The sequence below is a fragment of the Dromiciops gliroides genome, chromosome X, assembly GCF_019393635.1.
Source record: "Dromiciops gliroides isolate mDroGli1 chromosome X, mDroGli1.pri, whole genome shotgun sequence".
NCBI classification, from domain to species: Eukaryota; Metazoa; Chordata; class Mammalia; order Microbiotheria; family Microbiotheriidae; genus Dromiciops; species Dromiciops gliroides.
The window spans coordinates 46,185,217-46,207,352 of NC_057867.1; positions in this window are offsets into that span (position 1 = coordinate 46,185,217).

Below are 22,136 nucleotides of genomic sequence, written 5' to 3' on the forward strand. Positions count from 1 at the left end.
CATTCCATACCCATAGTCCACCACCTTCCCGACGAAAGAAGGGAACTACATTTCTTGATCTCTCCTTTGGGTCAGGATTGACCATCATATTAATAAATATCTGTTGAAATGAAAACATTGTTATCAATATATAGGTGTCAAAGGACTATAGGTACTAACTTTAAGGTTCCTGATGCCACAGTAGGTGGAGAAACCAGAGTAAAGTCATGGAAGCTGATGGGAGGACAACTAGCTGGCAGTTCCAAGCTCGGAGCTCGTGACCTCAAACTGAACAAAGTTCCCATGCTCCCATACCCTTTCAGGGCCAATTGCTTAGAGGAGAAACAGAGGTCATAGGTTTTTAGTCTGTTCATGTATATTGCAGACCCAAGGGCAAAGTTGAATGCCATGGCAGCAGGCAAGGGGTATGAAAATGAGGACGATGATGCCAGCATTTGTTTCCTATTCATTGGCATTGAAAAGAATCATGTCTAATGCAGAAATATGTTTAATGTTATTATGTATATATATAACCTATATCAGATTACCTGCTGTCTAGGGGAGGGGGGAGGGAGGGAGAAAAATCTGAAATTGGAAAGCTTGTATAAACAAAAGTTGAGAACTATCTTTACATGTAACAGGAAAAAAATAAAATACTTTTATTAAAAAAAAAAGAAAGGAGTCATGTGATGCAGCACAACCTATAGAAATTCAAGGAGGGGCTGGTGACATGAAATCAGAATCCTAGAAGCTCTGAGTTGGATGAGACCTTAGAGGTGACCTGGCAGAATCTCTCCTTGTAGCACAAATCCACTTTACAATATGCCCCCAGTCAATCCTCTTTTGAATGCTTTTTGAGCTTTTCAAACTCTCTTTTCAATGGTTTGCAAACACTGCTAAGAAATGAGTACACACCCTATAATTTTCCAAATTGAATTGCTTTCTAACTTGCATACAGTTGAAAACTACAAAGAATCTTGTTTTCTCTTATTATTTCTTTCACCCAATGAATAGGCCATGTTAATATCTGTTTGGCTCATTTCAACTCTTCCAACTTTTCGCAGAACACAAGAATTGGCAGGGTCCTTAGGAGAAGGAGGAGAGAGCCCGGAGGCTTCACGTAGGAGGTGGAGCCCGGGCTGTCTTGAAGGAAGCTAAAGATTCAAAGAAAGTGCAGATGAGGAGAGAGTACATTCCAGGCACAGAATTGGGAGATGGGATGCTAAGCTTGAGGAATAGCTAGATCAGTTTATCTGGAAGGTAGAATGGGTGAAGGAGAGTAATAAGAAGTAAGTCTGGAAAGGTAACTGGGTGCCAGATGGTAGAGAGTTTTAAGTGTTAAGTTGAGGAGTTTGTATTTTATCCTAAAGTCAATGAGGAACAACTGAGAATGTTGAGCAGGGGGAAAGATATAATCAGAACTGGGCCTTAGGAAGACTATTTTGGTAGCTACACAGATGAGGGGGGAAGTCCAGAAACAGAATGACAAACTAGGAGGCTATTACAATAGTCCAGGTAAGGAGCGAGGAGAACTTAAACCATATTCGTGGCTGGTTTAGGCGTGGGTGGAAAGAAGACAATAAATGGGAGAGGGGAAGCTAGGTGGCGAAGTGGATAGAGCACCAGCCCTGGAGTCGGGAGGACCTGAGTTCAAATCCAGCCTCAGCCACTAGCTGTGTGACCCTGGGCAAGTCACTTAACCCCAATTGCCTCACCAAAATAAACAAATGAATGAATAAACAAACAAACAAATAAATAAATGGGAGAGATGTTGTACAGGTAGAATCAATAAGATTTGGCAACTGATTGTATGAGAGGGGAGAGTCAGGGGTGATGGAAGTTTGAAGCTTGGATGATTAGAAGGATAGTGCTGCCCCTCAATAGAATTCGGAGGAGTGTGAAGGAGAGAGGGGGAAATAATAGATTTTCTTTGGGACATGCTGAGTTTGAGATGTCCATAGGATCCAGGTGGGACACCAAGGCTGGGTATAGAGATCTACCAGCCATCTTCAGAGAAGTGATAATTGAAATCATGTGAGCTCACCAAGAGACTGTTTAGAGAGAGACGATGAAGACCTTTAGGGGCCACCTACACCTAGACAGTATGAGAATGGGTGATGAGTCAGTGACAAGTAGGTGGAGAAACCAGAGTAAAGTCATGGAAGCTGACAGGAGGACACAGTATCCAGGAAGACAGTATTGTCAATATGTCAAAAGCTTCAGCAAGGTCCAGAAGACTGAGACCTGGGGAAATGCCATAGGCTCAGCTTTATTAGGGTAATTTCCTCATATCACACAGCCTATTAAGTGTCAGGGCAAAAACTCCAAACCTGTTCTCCTTGTTACACATACACCACACTCTGCTGCTTCTCACGATACACCTCTGCTGCATGAATTCTATTTTGGACATGTTGGGTTTGAGGTGCCCATGGCCAGCTAGTTGGAGATGTCCAGTAGGCAGTGGCTGAGGTGGGCCTGGATAGTTCAATAGAGTCACCAGGGCTGCATATAGAGCTCTGGGGGGGGGTCATCTGCATGGAGATGACAACTGACTCCATGGAAACTGATTAGATCACTAAATGAGACAGTACATTGAGAAAAGAAAAGGGCCTTTGGGGGCCGCCTACACTCCCAAGGTAGGAGATGGATGATGATTCAGTGAAGGAAAAAAATGGGAGAGAAACAGGAGAGAGAAGAGACATGGAAGACATCAGGAAGAGACAGAATCCAGGAGGAGGAGGTTGGCAATTATGTCAAAAGATGCAGAGGAGTTGATTAGAATGTGGATTACAAAAATATCATATGATTTAGCAATGTGATTTCCCATGGTTACCCAGCTAATGCATACCAGAGCAAGGGCCTTAAATCGGGCCTAGTACTCTTTTGTTAAATCACACTGGGCCTCTTTGGACATGTCTCCTTTTTACCCATGACATAAGCCGAGGGGTGTGCTGGAGCCACCTCTAACCAAGAGGTTAAATATTCAGTGTGGGCATCCAAACCTCAAAAATTGTTGAACACTACAAATCAGGGCTTGATTTGTTGCTTTGTTGCTTGACTTGTCTTAAGAAAGTGATGGAGAAAACGTGAATGATGCAGGTTGAACTCCTAAGTGTGCTGTGTATTATCAGAGAGCCAGTTGTTAAACATTTATCAGCACACCATTGTATAAACCATGGAGAAACAGAATTCAGCAAAGAGGTTCCAGATAGAGCTGGACTTAACATTATTCTGGGTGGGGCAGCCTTTCAGAATCAGTTTCCCCACTGACTAACAGAGAATGCCAGGAATGTTCATAGTGATATGTAAAATCTTTAAGTCACTTATAAGATGTACATTAGAATCCTAGAAATTTTAAGGGAACAATAAGAGTTCCCCCACTAAGGTCAACCAATCAACAAGCGTTTATGAAGCACATACTATGTGCCAGGCACTGGGTATAAAGTACTGGGGCCAAAAGTGAAACAGTCCTTGCCTTCAGGGAGCTTACAGTCTACCTTTTTTTTTTTTTTAGTGAGGCAATAGCAGTTAAGTGACTTGCCCAGGGTCACACAGCTAGTAAGTGTTAAATGGCTGAGGCTGGATTTGAACTCAGGTCCTCCTGACTCCAGGGCCAGTGCTCTATCTACTGTGCCACCTAGCTGCCCCCACAGTCTACTTTTGATGCTGTCTCATGGCATGGAGGTAACTCTGGGCTCTCCAAGACTAGAATAGTGGAACCCAAGAGCTATTTGCCATTCTTTGGAAGACCTTGAATACAAGCCCACGGATGGGCTGTGCTTCTGTCCAATTAAATGTGGAGAAGCTCAACACCTGGCCAGCCACCAGGAACGACTCTATCAGGGTAACTCCCAAAGACTATCTAATAACCATAAGAGGCAGTGTGGAATAGTGGATAGGGCAGTGGCTTTAGAGTCAGTAAAACCTGGGTTCAGATCCCACTTCAGACACTAACTATATGGTCCTCGGCCAATCACTTGTCCGCTCCGTGCCTTAGTTTCCTTATCTGTAAAATGAGAGGTTGGATTTGCTAGCCTGTAAAGGCCCCTTTCTGTTTTATATCTTATGATCTTATAAGCTGCAGAGGGACTGCGATATGTATTACAGTCTGTACTGATGAAGAAACCAAAGTTTCTAGAGCCCGAGGAACTTCTCCCAGCCAGGCTTCATTTCTCACCCTTGGATGGTCTGTATCCCTCTTCTCATGCAAAGCACGAATACATTTGACCGTCATGGAAATCCACACTACTGAAGATTGAAGTCATCCAAGCTATTATGGAAAAGTTGATGCTCCTGCTTTCTCTAAAGGCCATAACTAGGCTTTCAAGGTCCCAGAAGACCTAGCTCACTGAGATAAGATGCCCTGTCCCTTAATTCTCGGCCGAGAACGGAGCTTCAGTGGCCCTTTAAGCAGTGGAAAGTCATAGCTTTCTGCTCTGTTGCACACAGTTCTTCAGTATCAGTCTTTGCTGGGTGTTACTCAGTGTGATTTCTCGTCTTTGGGCATAGTAAGCCAAAGTCTGTGTTCTCCCTCTGACAGGCTACAGCGCTCTCATAAATACTTCTTCCAGAAACTAATTTAGCTGGTTCCACTTAAGTGAACTGGGAAATGGCCCAATAGACAAGCTGAAGTGGGCGGTACAGGTAAATGTGCCAGTTATGCAAACTCACCAGACACCAATACATTGTAGCTCTGGGGGGAAACTGTGGTCTCTAAAGACATCGCATTCTCTCTCATCTCCCGATGTGTGGGATTTTAGCATGTTGGGTTGTTCTTGTGGGACTGTATACTATTTGTAACATGGGGGTTAGCACTGGTCTAGCCCAATACTCTCACTTTCCAAAAGAGTCTCAGAGAGGAAGAGTGACTTACCTAGGGCTACACACCTTCGCCTAGTAGGTGGCTGAATCAGGATTCAAACCCAGGCCATTGGATTAGAATACTGTGCTCTTTCTATCACATAAAGTATCCTCTCTCATCTAGTGGATGGGATTAGAAGGCCCTGTCAACAAGAAATCAAGTTTATAGTTTTAGCCAGGATTACCAGGGGTCAGGTGAAATCTCCTGTTAGTTTACTATCATATCTACTCATTAGACCTCATGAACATTTCTATAAAAAGCAAATCTGTGGAGAGTATTTGGAGGAGAGCTATATACAGGAACTATGAAACCGGAGTGTATCAGGAAGAGATTTCAGTAGGAAGGCTAGAATCACCTAGTCAGTCCATCCCCTTCATTTCAGAGAAGAGGAAGGTGAGACTCAGAGAGGGGGAATGGGCATTTTAAATGTCAGATAGCTAGGTACAGGCAAAGCTGGGAGCCCACATCTCCTAAATTTTCACCCAATGTTCATTCCACATTGCTATGTTGATGGTAGGTGACTAATAAATGTTTGTTGAATGAATGAATACCTATATTCAGGTCAGGATATCTGACATGGTCATTTCTCTAATGAATAACTGGGTACAATGAATATGAAATCTGAATAAAATGAATGAACAGATGCATGAATGAATGAAAAGCATTTATTAAGCCCTTGCTATGTGCCAAGAGCTGTGTTACAGGGATAGAAATACAAAAGGGAGGCAGTTTTTTAACCTGAAGGAGCTTATCCCAAAGGTCCCACTGCTAGTTAATGGCAAAATTAGGGCTAAAATGAACCCACGCCTGGTGATTCATGCTACAGTATGCTTTTGAACATACTCCATGGCCTTTTCCAATTAGGTTACTGATTGCAAATCACTTTACTTTACTTATCTGATCTTTCTCATTTTATGTCTTTGCATGGTTCAATTTAGTGTTTTGCATTCAATAATCATTTATTAATCACTGGCTATGTGCAAGGAGTAGTTTTCAGAATCCTAGAACCTCAGAGTTTAGAAGGGACCCCAGAAGCTCTCCAGCCCTTGCCCAAAAGGAAGGCTCACTACAACAGACTGGACAATTGGTCATCTAGGCTCTGTTTGGATACCACCAAGGATGGGGAGCCCAGCACCTCTCCAGCTAGTCTGGCCCACTCTGGGACAGCTCTCGTTGGTACAAACATTTTTCCTGATGTCAAGCCTAAATTTACCTCTGTGCAACTTCTGTCCATTGTTTCTTGTTCTGTTCTCTGGAGCCAAAGAGAAGAGATCAGTTCCCTTCTTCTGCCTGACAAGACAGTTATCATAGCCTTCCCAGGTCTCCTGGTCTCCAGGCTAAGCATTCCCAGATCCTCTGATACTCATAGGATTGATTAAAGCCCTTTCGTAATCATGCTTGTTCTCTTTGGGGCTCTCTCCTAGACTATGGTGCCCAGAACTGGACACAGTATTCCATGCAAAGCCTGACTAAGCAGGACAGTCATCTCCCTAATCTTGGAAGCTATGCCTATCTTTAATGCAGCCCAAGGTCATGATAGGTTTTTGGCTATTACATCACACTTTCCTAGTTCCAGTCTTCTTTCTTTAAAATAAAAGTTTTATTGATGCTCTTTTCTTTTCTCTTTCTTTCTTTCTTTCTTTCTCTCTTTCTCTCTCTCTTTCCTTCTTTCTTTCTTTCTTTCTTTCTTTCTTTCTTTCTTTCTTTCTTTCTTTCTTTCTTTCTTTCTTTCTTTCTTTCTTTCTTTCTTTCTTTCTTTCTTCCTTCCTTCCTTCCTTCCTTCCTTCCTTCCTTCCTTCCTTCCTTCCTTCCTTCCTTCCTTCCTTCCTTCCTTCCTCTCTCCTTCCCTCCATTTTTTGCTTCCTTTCTGCCTTCCTTCTCTTCTCTTCTCTTCTCTTCTCTTCTCTTCTCTTCTCTTCTCTTCTCTTCTCTTCTCTTCTCTTCTCTTCTCTTCTCTTCTCTCTCTCTCTCTCTCTCTCTCTCTCTCATATCATTCTCATTTTCCAATGAATTCCTTCTCTTATTAGAACTGTTCCTTGCAACAGATAAGTATAGTCAAGCAAAATAAATCAACACTTTGGTCATGTCTGGAAGTGTATGCCTCCTTTTGCACCTGTAGTCTACCACCTAGGAGAGGTAGGAAGCATACTTAACTTCTAGTCCTCTAAAAACATGAGTGGTCATAGCATTGATCAAAGTTTTCAAGTCATTCGATGTTATCTCAATTTTTTTTTTGGTTTTGTTTTTTTGGTGGGGCAATGAGGGTTAAGTGACTTGCCCAGGGTCACACCGCTAGTAAATGTCAAGTGTCTGAGGTCGGATTTGAACTCAGGTCCTCCTGAATCCAGGGCCAGTGCTTTATCCATTGCACCACCTAGCTTCTCCCTCGATGTTATCTCTATGGTAATGACATTATTGTGGTCGCTATATAAATCATTTGCCTGGTTCTGCTCACTTCATTCAGTATCAGCTCCTACAAATCTTCTCAGGTTGTTCCCAATTCTTCATATCCTTCACTTCTTTCCCATATCCTCTTTTTTGATCAATTAAAGAATCTGCCAGTCTCATCATTCTTTGTCTATAGGTATTGGCGGGGTCATGGAAGAAGATGAGATTCCTGTATTCTCTACAACTGAGGGCCTTTGGATCATTTGCTATCTTGCTAGTGAGTGATCAGCCTTGGACAAGTAGTCAGACACATAGAGATTGTCAGCTTTAGGTCATATTGTATTTATCTTCTTAGTCTAAATACGGGTCAGACCTCACAAATGAGATTTCATTGAAAGGGTCCATAGAAATATATGTTCATGTACACATATATATGAATTGAAAAATAATTACACACAAAAAACTGATTGGACGAATGTTTTTAAAACCCTTCTTCCAATCTAAATAATGATGTTTTACTTTATTGTTACCATGTGTGGAAGTGTATTAAAGTGGGAAAAGTACTAGCGTCTGAGTTAGAAGAGCCAGGTTCAAATCTTGGCTCTGCTGCTTACTTACTGTGTGATTTTGGATAAATCACTTATGTTATTATGCTACTAGGATTTCAAGCTGGAAGGAATCTTAGATCTCATCTGGTTCTATCCTCTTTTATTTTTCCAGATAAAGAAGCCCCAGCCCAGAGAAAAGACATGACTTCCCTAAGATCACAAGGATAGTTAGCAGCAGGTCTAGAGTTGAACCTCAGGTCCTCTTCCAAGTCCAATCCTCATCTTGCTACGTCACAAGATATTCTCTTTTTTTTTTTTTGTGAGGCAATTGGGGTTAAGTGACTTGCCTAGGGTCACACAGCTAGTACATGTCAAGTGTCTGAGGTCAGATTTGAACTTAGGTCCTCCTGACTCCAGGGCCAATGCTCTATCCACTGCGCCACCTAGCTGCCCCACAAGATATTCTCTTGATATCTTTGGGCTTCAGTTTCCTTCTCTGTAAAATGAAGTTGTTACTAGATCAGGGGCTCTTTACTTGGGATCTGTGAACTTGTTTTTGTCTTAATGTTTGGATCACTGTATTTCAATAGAATTAGTTTCCATTGTCATTCTATGTATTTTATTTGATGCGTTTGAAAATATGATTATGAAAACGGGTCCCCAGGTTTTCCCAGACTACCCAAGGGGTCTAGGACACAGAAAAGGTTAAAATTCTCAGACTGGGCAACATCTAAGGCCCCTTGCAAGAGCCCAATCCTATGAACGAACTATGAATTTTTGCTCTTCTCTTCATTATTTTTTTTCATCTCTTTCCTACCCACAGAGCTAAGAGCACAATTATGGGTCGCACTTGGGTTTCATGCAATCTAGATTAAAAAAAAACATCCAATCCATATTTGGATCAATATGGCCTATTCTTGAGGACTAAAATGGATACTTCACAGATCAGTTTTGTACCTGTGAACTCTTGTGCTCTACTCAGGCTGGGAAAGCTCATTTTCTGTGGCAGTTACTAGTTGGCACATTTTGGCTGAGACCTAGGGGATTTTGTGAGGAAATATCTTGGCTGGTGGCCGCACATGGGTTGACCTGCTTAGGACACATGCTGAAATTTTCAGTTCATACGATGTTCTTGGCATGGCCACAAGATGCTTTGGCCAAATATGTTAGTCTAGCAGGATTGGCCATCTTGGACTTAGCTGGGCTACTGTATTCGAATGCTATAACTGCTGAAGTCCCCAAATAGACTTTTCTTTTTGTCTCTCAGGCTAGCACCAGTAGACTTTATATTATTACCTCGGAGAGGCAGCTATCACATCAATCTTTCTGGGCGGTAATGAGACACAGGCTTATGTTTTGCTCGGGACCCAGGCCAAGAAACTTATGTCAATAACTACTTCCTTACCCATGCTGACATGGGTGCTAGTTCCTGACATTTGCCAATACTCTGGGAAATACCCAGACCAGACCATGCCAGATGCTCTAGAATTTGGATTTTGAACTCTAAAATTATACACAGGGGTCTTCTCTTTTCACCATCTTGATGGCATTTTCCCAAATGCTGGGCTTTTGAAATTTGCATGATAATCAATGCTACTATCAAGACTGCCTTGAGGCCAAGGGTGATGAAGAACAATTGTCTTACACTGACTAGAACTCTTTTTTCACGTGGTTATTGTTCCATATTTATATGGGAGAGTGAAGCTGACGATTATATACAATTCTGCCTCACTTAAATCCAAATCAATCTTCCTTCCTTCCTTTTTTGTGGGGCAAGGAGGGTTAAATGACTTGCCCAGGGTCACACAGCTAGTAAGTGTCAAGTATCTGAGGCTGGATTTGAACTTAGATCCTTCTGAATCCGCAGCCGTGCTTTATTCATTGTGCCACCTAGCTGTCCCCTTAAATCCAATTTATGAGCAAGTCAAGACATCACCCCATGATATCACAGGTCCTCTTCAAAAACAAAGGATCAAAAACAATAAGAACAACAATGCCGATATGGCTCTATGGCTCATGATCTTCATGGCATGGACACTTGATCAGTGGGTGGAGCCTCCTGCCTGTGTGGCTCTTGTCTTTCCATATATCCCCAATAAAGGAGGGACCCAATGCAATGCTCAAATTCTTTGACTATTTCATAGATCCTGGTGGAGCACTCTGAACAACCAGCCCACTCTTACTACCTGACTGGCCTATTTCTTTTTCTGAACTGACCTGTCCTTTTAATGCCCCTTGTGGACAAACTATGCTTGACAATATGTTGCAGCCATGTTTCAATTGGGAAATTTTTTTAAATCCCCAATGGATCTTTCAAAGAATCATGGGACATAGAATGCTGGTGCAAGAAAGGATCTTGGAGACCACCTAGTCCAATCTTTATTTTACAGAGGAGGAACTGGCAGGACTAGAGAGGGGAAGGGACTCTGCCAAGGTCATATGGCAGGGCAAATTCGTGGCAGAGTTAGGAACTAAATTCAGGGGTCCTCATTCCTAGTGCAAGGCCTTTTTCATAAAAGCTAGTGGAAGGGGCAGCTAAGTAGTGCAGTGGATAGAGAGCACTGACCTAGCCTCAGACACGTAGTAATTGCGTGACCCTGGGCAAGCCATTTAACCCCAATTGCCTCCCTACTCCCCAAAATACAGTAAAAGAATGAAAAAAGCACCATTTCTGGAAAGTTAGACTAAGGTACAAGGAGTGAAAGAAGGATACCGGGCTCAAACAGACTACTTTACACCTTTTTTAAAGGGGTTGTTACCTTTGCAGCATTTCTCATTGTCTACAATCCTTTATAAATCCTTCTCACAGATGCCCTAAAGACTTTATACATGAATAAATGGAGACAAATAATACTTCTTAAGGATGGCACTGACCCCAAAGAACCATTCTTTTTTCACCAAGAACAAAAGATTTATTTCCATGGTGAAAGTAACCAGGGAAAAGAGAAACAGTCCAACAAGTAAAAACCAGAGAGAAGGGAAAGGGGAGAGGAAGGCAGAAGGGTGACAGTAGACTCTTGGCCCTGTGGTTAATGGTTTTTATCAAAAGGTTCACCGGTGGGGGCTCAGCCTTAGAGATGGCTGATGGTCAGCCTTATAATGCAGCAGGCCCAACCTATCCTCCTAGGACCCTTTTTACATGCTCTACACTCTGGCCAAAGTGGTTCTACTCTCCCATTCCCCGAGGACTCCTAGAACCTGACCATCTCTGTACCTTTCCCCATGTCAATCCCTACGTTTGGAATGCCTTCTTAACAACATCTCTCCCAACTGAAACAGGATCCTGGAATCCAGGATGTGGAGCTAGAGTGAACTTTAAGGTTCACCGAGTCCAAGGGTTCATAACCTGGGGCCATAGCAGAGGGCCCATGAGCTGGTTTTTAAAAACCCATTTTTGGTAACCATAACTTCATGTAACTGTTCTCTTTTGTAATCCTATGTATTTTATTTTATGCTTTTAAAAAAGTTTTTTTTTGAGAAGGGGCCTGCAGGCTTCACCAGACTACCAGAGGGGTCCAAGTCACACACACACAATTTAATAATTCCATATTCCCCTCATTGTGTGTGTGTGTGTGTGAATTGGGGTTAAGTGACTTGCCCAGGGTCACACAGCTAGTAAGTGTCAAGTGTTTGAGGTGGGATTTGAACTCAGGTTCCCTGACTCCAGGGCTGGTCCTCTATCCACTGTGCCACCTAGCTGCCCCCCTCATTTATTTTTAAATAGCAGAGGGATCTGGGATCTTGAAGCACTCTTCTCAGTGTGAGCTTCCTTTATTGCCCCAGTTCCCCCACTATGTCTCTTTATTTTGTTTACTTTTTTTTTTTTAACAGTATACTTCTTATTTTGTTTACTTTTTATAGACTTTTATTGAAATCTTTTGCTTTACAGAGATTAGATTTATCTCTATATTCCTCTCCCCCCTCCCAGAGAACCATCTCTTATAACATGGATTTTTTTAAAAGAAAAAACCCAAGAAATCTCTATTTCTAATACTCTTTATACCTCACCTTCACATTCTGCCTGGCATTTATTAGGGAGAGTGTGGCTCCCAATCAGCTTAAACTCTCTCCTGTCTCTCGGTTGGCTTGCACCTGGTTCCCCTTCCCCCCATTTTCTATACTCCCCTCCGAGGCACTCTCTTTTCCCAATTAACCTTGGGGATGGGGAAGGGTATAGTTAAAACTATGCCATTCAGATAGATGATCTCTCCTCACTGCTCCCTACATTCTGACAGGCCCAAAGCTGCACACAATCTCTGATCTCAAAGCACTAGCAAGGTGTTTCAGCTTCTATCTTGGAGGAATTAAGACTCCCGCTGCCCTCCCACAAATCAACAAGTCACTGGATGGAACCCAGAGTTCTCCACCTGGACACTCTTTATTCTTTTCTACCCATTGTTGGCAAGGTTCTCTACATAAGCATCTTCACTCATATGCTCTAACACACTCACCGATAATATTCTCTTGCTCCCTTTAACACCAGTGGCTCAGTCAATCCAATCATGACCCAAAGGCTCTGCGCAGGCTCAGTTCTTTACATACTCCTTACTCCACAGCCAGGGGCTGGTGCTTACACCACCACACCAAAAGCAGCATCAAGAGATAATCTTATAGCCTGGAGAAGAATTGCCAGTTACTGGTAACCATGGTCGCTCCCCCCCCCCCAATCTTTTGGGTTGGCCATTTCAGAATCTAAAAGTACTTTAGCGATTTGCATGGATTTTTCATCTACACAAATAGTTAACTAGACTGTAATTTCCCTGAGGGCATGAGTATGTCTTATTTATCTTGGTATCCTCACTGGACCCAGGACAGAGACTTACATACAGCAAGTACTCAATAAATGTTGAAGCCGACTCTGTCCTCATACAGGATTCTTGAACTTTGTTTTGTGAAATAAATTCTGGCAGCGCTATTCTCTTGTACTCTTAAACCAGGTCCAATTCTCTGGCCTCAAGGGCATGGTAAATTCTGTTGCTTCTAACAATTCATCAGGCATCTGGTCATGTTCTGAGCCTTCAGTCCTAGAATAACCCCGGCTCCTAAACTTTGGGATCCATATAAGCTTTGGGACAAATTGCTTGCAGCAGAACTTGGGAGCTATTTACTGACTTCAGTTTTGCCCATGTTTCCTTAGTGATAGTTTTGCTTTTGACTCTGTCAACATGGATTACCTCTGATGATGGATACCAGATTCTCCTTTAATGCCCCAAGATTGGACTAGAGCATAACATCCTGAGAGAATATATTGTTGGATTGGTATTGACCACAAAGCCAAACCTAGGATTTGGGGATTTTTGACTTCAGGTTTTAGTAATTGCAGTTTGGTTTAGTTCCTTTTCCCTTCCCTTCCCTTCCCTTCCCTTCCCTTCCCTTCCCTTCCCTTCCCTTCCCTTCCCTTCCCTTCCCTTCCCTTCCCTTCCCTTCCCTTCCCTTCCCTTCCCTTCCCTTCCCTTCCCTTCCCTTCCCTTCCCTTCCCTTCCCTTCCCTTCCCTTCCCTTCCCTTCCCTTCCCTTCCCTTCCCTTCCCTTCCCTTCCCTTCCTTCCCTTCCCTTCCCTTCCCTTCCCTTCCCTTCCCTTCCCTTCCCTTCCCTTCCCTTCCCTTCCCTTCCCTTCCCTTCCCTTCCCTTCCCTTCCCTTCCCTTCCCTTCCCTTCCCTTCCCTTCCCTTCCCTTCCCTTCCCTTCCCTTCCCTTCCCTTCCCTTCCCTTCCCTTCCCTTCCCTTCCCTTCCCTTCCCTTCCCTTCCCTTCCCTTCCCTTCCCTTCCCTTCCCTTCCCTTCCCTTTCCTTTTTCTTTTCCTTTCCTCTCTCCTTCCCCCTTCCCTCTCCCTTCCTTTCTCTCCCCTCCTATTTCCCCTTCCTTCCTACCTTCATCATTTTCTCTTTTCCTCCTTTCTTCTCTCTTCCTGCCCTCCTCTTTTCTTTCCCTCTCTTCCATTCTCTTCCCCCTCCCTTCCTTTTCCTCCTTTTTCCCTTTCTCCCCTCCTTCCATCTCTTTCCTCTCTCCTCCCTTTCCTATCCTCCTTTTACTTTCCTATCTTCCTTTCTCTCTTCATTCCCTCCACTCCCCAGTGCTCTCCCAGGCCATCATCATTCCCTCCCTCCCTCCCTCCCTCCCTCCCTCCCTCCCTCCTTCCTTCTCTTTCTTCCTCCCTTCCTTCCTCCCTACTGTTTGTATCCACCTGGGCCATCAGGAGAAAGGAACTGTCAAAGGAAGAAGAGTTTAAGTAGTGGTGATTGGTGACTCTATACCAAGAGGTTCAGAGGCAGCTATTTGTTGATCTGACAGAAACAATGGAGAGGTCTGCTGTCTTCCCAGGGCATGCATCCAAGATGTGACCAAGGGTCCCCTGAGCCTTTTCAAGGCTCAAGAACACTATTCACTAGGAATCATTCAGGTAGGGATAAATGATACTGCCAGAAGGAACCTAGGACGGCTAGGGATTATGAAGTCCTGGGCAAGAAATTGAAGATCTTAGGGGCAGAGGTAATATTTTCATCATCATGGACAATTGCATGGGTGGAGGGGACTTTAGAAGAGAAAAGCAGATTTGGGGAATGAACAACTGTCCAAGAAGACAGTGTCTGAGAACATGGTATGGATAGAAAAATCATGGTTTAGGATACAGGAATTATGGGCTCCCGGCCAGGGATGGGGTCCACTTAGTCTGAGCTAATCATATGTTCCTGTTATCTTGAAAATTTGAGTGAGAAGGCTTTAAACTTCTTGAGAGGGGAGGAGGAAGGGAAAAGCTGCTCACATATAACTACCAAGTCACATTCCACAGAGAGTAGCAGGCATAACATAAGGCTAGCAGTAATAAAAGACCAGTAACTCCTAGGAGATAATTTTCAAGAAGAAAGCCAGCCTTAGTTGTCTATCTACTGGAATACAAAGTAATAATAATAATAATAATAATAATAATAATAATAATAATAATAATACACAACAAAGTAATAAGAATAAATAAATCAAATGACCAAGAGATCCTGAGGCAAGGAGGCAAATCTGACCCCCTAGGATTGTATAAGATTCTCGATCCAGAGCAGAACTCCCTCATTTTACAGATAAGGAAACCAAAGCCCAAAGAAATTAAGTGACTTGCCCAAGATCACACAGGTAGCAAGTGGCAGAACCAAGCTCCAAACCCAGGTCCTCTGACCCCAAAGGCAGCCCTTTCTTCACTGTACCACACTGCTTCCTTGGTATCGCTGGGATAGGATACATGAGTAGAAAGTGGCCAAGGAAGGCATTGCGTTCTTCCAAAAGAACAGGAAAGATGAAAGGCATTGGGTTTTAAGGAGTTACTCATGGGTGGAAGTCCAGGAGCTCAAAGGTCGAGGGAGGGTGGAAAGCATTTAGATGAAGATGAATGGATGGAAAACCAGAAGCGATATTTTCATGGAAGTCTGTTAGAGACCACCTACAGAAAGAGGATTAAGGAAACAAATCCCAGACCCGCCACAGGGTCATGGTGTAGTGGACATGGGGGACTTGAATGATCTGAACATCTGCTGGAGCTTTCTCTCTCCGTATGTGTCAGACACAGGACAGTTGATAAATTCTTGACTGGCTTTAATGAGATCATTCTTCACAAGGTAGAGGAAGTGACAAGTGAAATAGCTATTCCGGACCCAACTCTGGTCAACAAGGAGGAAGTTTTTGCTGAAGAAGACATGAGGGGAACTTGTGATTACCCCATTAGTAAAGCTGTGATGGAGACGGAAAAGCAAACTAAATGCCCTTTGATGCATCCCTAGAGGTTGGGGGAGCAGAGTTCACGGAAGATTCTGGAGGATCTATGGGCTTAAAATTTTACAGGGGAGGGGCAGCTGGATGGCGCAGTGGATAGAGCATTGGCTCTGGATTCAGGAGGACCTGAGTTCAGATTCGGCCTCAGACAATTGACACTTACTAGCTGTGTGACCCTGGGCAAGTCACTTAACCCCCATTGCCCTGCAAAATAAATAAATAAATAGATAGATAGATAGATAGATAGATAAACAAACAAACAAACAAATAAATATTTGTTTAAAAAAATCTACAGGGGAGAGAGAATAAATGCTTGTTCATTGAGAAAACAAAACAATAAAGACAAATACCTCCCCTCCCCCTTCCCATAGAATTCACCTGCTTTTTAACAACAACAACAACAACAACAACAACTCCAGGGGCAGTCGGTCCAGGATTTTTTTTTGCTGGGCTATTTTTATGATAGGGATGCTAAGGTTTCTGCTATATCATATGCCTCCCTAGGCTCCCTTCTGTTCGGCTTGGGTTTGTTTGTATCATGTTTAATCTTGTAAGCTGCCTTCAATCCTTTTGGAAGTAGGTGGGGTGGAAATCTTAAATCATAGGATCATCGAATCTTTGAGCTGGAAAGGACTTTAGAGACCATAAATACATATTGGCTTATGCCCGAGAAGCTGTGCACATACATTAGTATGGTATATGCTGGCACATAGTCTAAGGGGAGGATTTTCATCCCCAGACCAGGCTTAAATAGGCTTTCTGACCCATTTCTATTTCCTTTTCATTATCAGCTACACAAATACTCAAAGGATCTGAGATCTCATTGGAGTGGAGAATTAACACCAGCCCTATGAGGTAAGTAGGGGCATAGGGACTGGGACTGGATTTGTGATTTCACTAGTACAGGGAACCACGAGGTGCAAAGATTCTCTAGAGAATCGAAGGTCAGCACCTCTGAGAAGTGTCTGGGGGCGCTAAAAGGTTCAATAACTTATTTGGGGTCACACAGCCAGTATCCGTCACAAGCGGGACTTGAACCTCCGTCTTCCTGGTTTTGAGGAGAGCTCTCTACCCACTATTCCACACTACCTTTCAGAGGAGTAAGGCCAATAGTACAAATATGATTAGCCCCATTTTTACCGATGAGAAGCCTTTCTCAAGGTTGCTCAGCTCATGAGGGTTAGAGCTGGGATTCCAACCCTGATTTTTTAATTTGAAATTTAGAGTTCTTTCTAATACACCGACCCCACTAGTTCCCCACGAATGCAGGGTGGGGAGGAATGCTTGGGACAGCTCGACTCCCCAAGCACACAGACTGAACTACAGCCCGGGTAGTCTGTCTGGTTTGTCTAGATCCTTCTGTTCCAGTATGTATGATTTAATTCCTCTTGTCGTTTCTGAGTCCGAGAGGAGCATTTTTCAAACTCAGAAATCCTTTCTTCTACTGGGCCAAAGGAAGGGCAACAATTTGGGGTGCGCTCTCTCCACGACTCATTTTATGCATGAGTAGGACCACGTGTTTCCTGGTTAACTCAGTGAAAAATGTCAAAATACAGGACGTTTGTCTGCCACAGACAACTCATGGTGGCTGAGGCAAGTCATTTCTGATTTTGTTTCGTTCTCTATTGCTGCCAGTTTCCTCCTTCACAACTCAAGGGTTGTGGGACAAGTATCAATGCATAAGGACTGGGACTTCTGGCCAGTGCAGTGAGTGTGGACTGTGGGACTCTTATTTAAGAGTTCTTCTATTTATTTATTTTGATTTTTGATTTTTTAGTGAGGCGATTGGGGTTAAGTGACTTGCCCAGGGTCATACAGCTAGTAAGTGTCAAGTGTCTGAGACCGGATTTGAACTCAGGTCCTCCTGAATCCAGGGCTAGTGCTCTATCCCATTGTGCCACCTAGCTGCCCCTCTTCTATTTATTTTTGCTTTTGTAATTTGTGATTGTGGTTCAATCATTTCAGTCATGTCCAACTCTTTGTGACCCCTTTTGGGGTTTTCCTGGTAAAGATATTGGAGTGGTTTGCCATTTCCTTCTCCAGCTCATTTTACAGATGAGGAAACTGAAGCAGACAAGGTTAGGTGACTTGCCCAGGGTCACACAGCTAGTAAATGTCTGAGGCTGGATTTGAATTCATGAAGATGAGTCTTCCTGATTCTAAGCCCAGTGCTTTATCCACTGTGCCACCTAGTTAATTTACCATTTATTAAAAGAATGGAAAAGCATGCATTTTATGCTAGTTATATAAATAATAGTTTGTTCACCTATTCCCCAACTGCAGCACACTGTTTCTGATTTTTGCTACTGCAAATAGTGCTGCTGCTGTGTAAACACAGACACACACACATATACGTACATATATATACACTTATACACCCACACATATACATACATATACACTCATATTTTTCTACCAACAGGGCTTTTGTTGTTGTCAATAACCTCCTTGGGGGCAGCTAGGTGGCACAGTGGATAAAGCACTGGCCCTAGATTCAGGAGGACCTAAGTTCAAATCTGGCCTCAGACACTTGACACTTACTAGCTGTGTGACCTTGGGCAAGTCACTTAACCCTCATTGCCCCACCAAAAAAAAAATAACCTCCTTAGGGCATAAACTCCAAGATCAGGTCAAAGCTGAAGTATGGAACAGACAAAGATTTTGCAATTTTTCTTGAAGAATTCTAAATTGTTTTCCAAAACGATCAGACTAACTCAACAACTAAGTACCACAACAACAGTTCTCAAAGTATGATCTGAGGATCCCTGGGGGTTCCCAAGAAAGTAAGAGTTCTTTTAGAGTTCCCAAACAAGCAGCAGCAACAACAAACCACCACCACCACATGGAAGTGGACTTGGAGTCAGGAGGACCTAAATTCAAATCTTGCCTCAGATACTTACTTCGCTGTGTGACCCTGGGCAAGACATTTAACCTCTCTCAGCCTCAGTTTCCTCATCTGTAAAATGGGGATAATAATAAGTCTCCACCTCACAGGGCTGTTGTGAGAATCAAAGGAGATAATGAATATAAAGCACTTTGTAAACCTTAAAGTACTATATAAATGTAAGCTCTTCCCACGAGTTTACAAAATGCTTTTCTCAAGTCTTTGACATTAGTAGTGTACAGAGTGTCATTGCTCCCATCATTGCTCTGAAGCTCAGAGGGGAAGATGTAATGCACCCAGGGTGATAGAAATTGTAAATGTCTGAAATATTACTATTATTGTTGTTGCTGTTGTTAATAATCGTCTCACATTTATGTATATAAGCACTTTAAGGCTCGCAAAGTGCTTTGCAAATATCTCATTTTATACTCTCAACTGCTGTTTTTATCTCCATTTTAAAGATAAGGAAACTGAGGCTCATAGAGGCTAAATAACTTACCCAGGGTCACACCACCACCACCACCACCACCACCACCACCACTACTACAATTACTACTACTAGCTAACATTTATATAGCACTTATGATGTTCCAGGCACTATGTTAAATGCTAAACAAATATTGTCTCATTTTATCCTTACAACAATCCTGGGGGGTAGGTGCTATTACTATCCCCGTTTTATGGATGATGAAACTGAGGAAAGCAGAGGTTAAGTGATTTGTTCAGGGTCACACAGCTAGTAAGTTTCTGAGGCAGGCTTTGAACTTAAGATTTCTCGATTCCAGGACCAGCATTCTATCCACTGGGCCACCTAGCTGTGTCTGAAGCAGGATTTGAACCCAAGTCTTCTTGACTTCAAGGCTGGACCTATACTCACTATGTTACAATACAAAAAGAGATAACTATGATATATAAAATATTCCATTACAAATAATAATAGCAATTCACATTTACAAAGTGCCTTAAGGTATGCAAAGTGCTTTCTTTACGCCTATGATTTCGTTTGAGCCTCACAATAATTTTATTATTAGCTTAATATCCTCATTTTACAGATATAGAAAGTGAGGCTCAGAGAGTCACTTGCCCAAGGCCCCATGGGTAGGAAATCCAAGAGCTGGGATTTGAACCCAGGTCCTCTGACTCCTAGACCTCATCTATTACACAGGGTAAGTGAATATGGAAGTATGGATGTGAAATCACTTTAAGACCAATGTACAAAGTTAAGTTCTTGTTTGAATCAGATCCCCAAAGGGCTTCATTCACTGCCAGAGTATCCTTTTGAGGGAGACACCATGATACAGAGGGGTGAGGACTTGGAGTCACAATAATAAGTCCTATGGCCGGCACTCCAAACCAAGGCATGGAATTCTTAGGCAATTTGGGGGCCAGAGGTGGGAGAAGAGGATCAAGCAAGTTATGTGGTTGGTGCAGAATGTATGGGAAGGGGGGGTCACCTTCCTAGCAGCCCCAAGTCCAAGCCCTTCCAGTAATTCCTTAAGACTGGGTACTGGGATAGGTATCTGGGGGCAAAAGAAGGACTCACAAGATTGCCTTTGTTGCAACTCCAAATTTATTTTCCTTTTAAGGGGAATCTAGCCCATAAGGCCCTGCAGACAGGTGGCAGGTAGGTTACTAGAGAGGGAGGAGGAATGGGATTGACTTCATGGACTGCTCTGAATCCTTTCTGCATTTTCTGCGGGATGAAATAGAGGTTGTTTTTCACTTGACATATATGCGTTGTTACCTTGAGTCCTTGTAGGGAACCTGGGGGGACCCTGTTCTCCACATTTTGGGGGACCCAGATGCAAGTTATGTTTAAGCTATATCCCGAGGCATCTCTGAGTGGGAGCCAAATGAGCCAAAGGAAGATTTTGGGGTGCTACTCCAAGATTGAAGTCAGTTCATGTAAGCTCAAAATCTGGGGTCTGGGGACATAGGTTACAGAGCTAGAGGCATATGCAAGGGTTTCTTTGAAAAGAATGATATTAAATTGTTTATGAGCATGCATTATTACTATCTATGCCAACAATGCTGGTGGAAAGCGTACTAGGGATACATGAAGCAAATATATATTTATGTATGAGACATGGTCATGTCTAAGAATTTATAGCAGGAGGCAGAAGATCGATGATCGCTTTGTAATTGTTTAAGTAAACTGGTAGAGATGCATATATTTAGCTGTGCCCTCACCCAGCACTCTCCTTTGTGACTTATTGTTCTGCCCATCACTCCTCATTTTTTTCTTTGAAAAAGCATCTATAGTTAATTTCCATTTATCTAGGATCCAACGATCAGGTAACTGGAACATCTAGGCTTCTTTTTAGCCTTCTCTTCTTAATGAGAAAGAAGACAAATGAAGTGCAGACGGATTCATTTTCAAAGCCACCTCTAGGCTATTGCACACGGGCAGTACAGACCTAGCCGATCTTCCCACCATGAACATTAGTCTGCATCTAAGGATTGATATTCGTGAGGCTGACTTAGAGGCATTCCAATATCCTGAAGTGTCTCCTGACTTCTCGAAGAAAGATTATGTTTCTTATGGTCTTAGTATTAACTGTGCTTGAGTATTTCACTGTATTTGGAAATTGACATCAGTTAGGCAAGGCTTGCTGGCTGGCAGCCTTGAACAGAAATAAGCCAAGTTGGGAATGGCCCCAGTATGGAACTGGGGGCGAAATGGGATAATTGGAGAGGGAAAGTTAATAGGTCCACAGGGACAGCAGACAGAGGTTGGGAAGCTCAAATGAGCTGGAATACACAGGAACGGGGACCAAGATAAAGGAGCTCTGGGACAGTCCCAATGAGGGGGAGGCCATATCCCAACAAGACATTGATGGCTGTCCATATCTGGTGCCACCTTTTCCATTCAGATGTAGTTTGTACTAGTTTTCTCCATGAGCTCCACACGATGACCAAATTCTATCACTTTTTGTCCCCATAGCCATTTTGCTTTCTTTCTTTTTTTAAAAATAAATAAATCAATAAGCATTTAATTGAGTACCTACTGTGTTCTAGGCACTATTCCAGGTGCTGGGAACGCAGGAACAAAAATGAATTAGTCCTTGCCCTCAGGGGACTTTCATCCCATTAGAGAACAACATATGTTGTACATACAAATAATTTCATTAAATAAATTTCATTAAAGTCCCTTATATTTGCATTCAAGGGAGCTGAAACCTCATTTTCAGTTCTGATGCCCCTTGATTTTTTTTTTTTTGCAGAGGGAGATTTACTTTAAAGATATAGCAATAATAAAAGTAAAAACACTTTCCACCAACACATCTGGTCCATTCTTCCCCCCTACCACCATGATATCTGGGGACAGTAGACTCAGACCAAGCACAACAAAGTTTCTATATAGCCTTGTTCCTACCAAGGTCACATCCCCAGGTATCAATGGGACAAAGATACAGCTGAGCTCCTGTGGTTTCCACGTTTTTGTGTCAGATAAGCCTCCAAAAATAAGGTCCCCCTTTAAGTAACAGATCTACCTTGAGCTTGATTTTCACATTCGCTTCCTGGGAAAAGGTTACTCAAGGTAACAAGAGCAGCCAAGCCAGCCTGTGGGGCATTAGCGAGGAGCTTTATGTTGGCAATGGGAAAGCAGCTCACCTGCATGCAAATGACCAAGTTCACTGAGGACTTTTCTTTTTTGGATCTTAGATGTGCCACGAACACAGTAGGATCTGGACCTACTCACAGAGCTCACAGCCAAGCTCT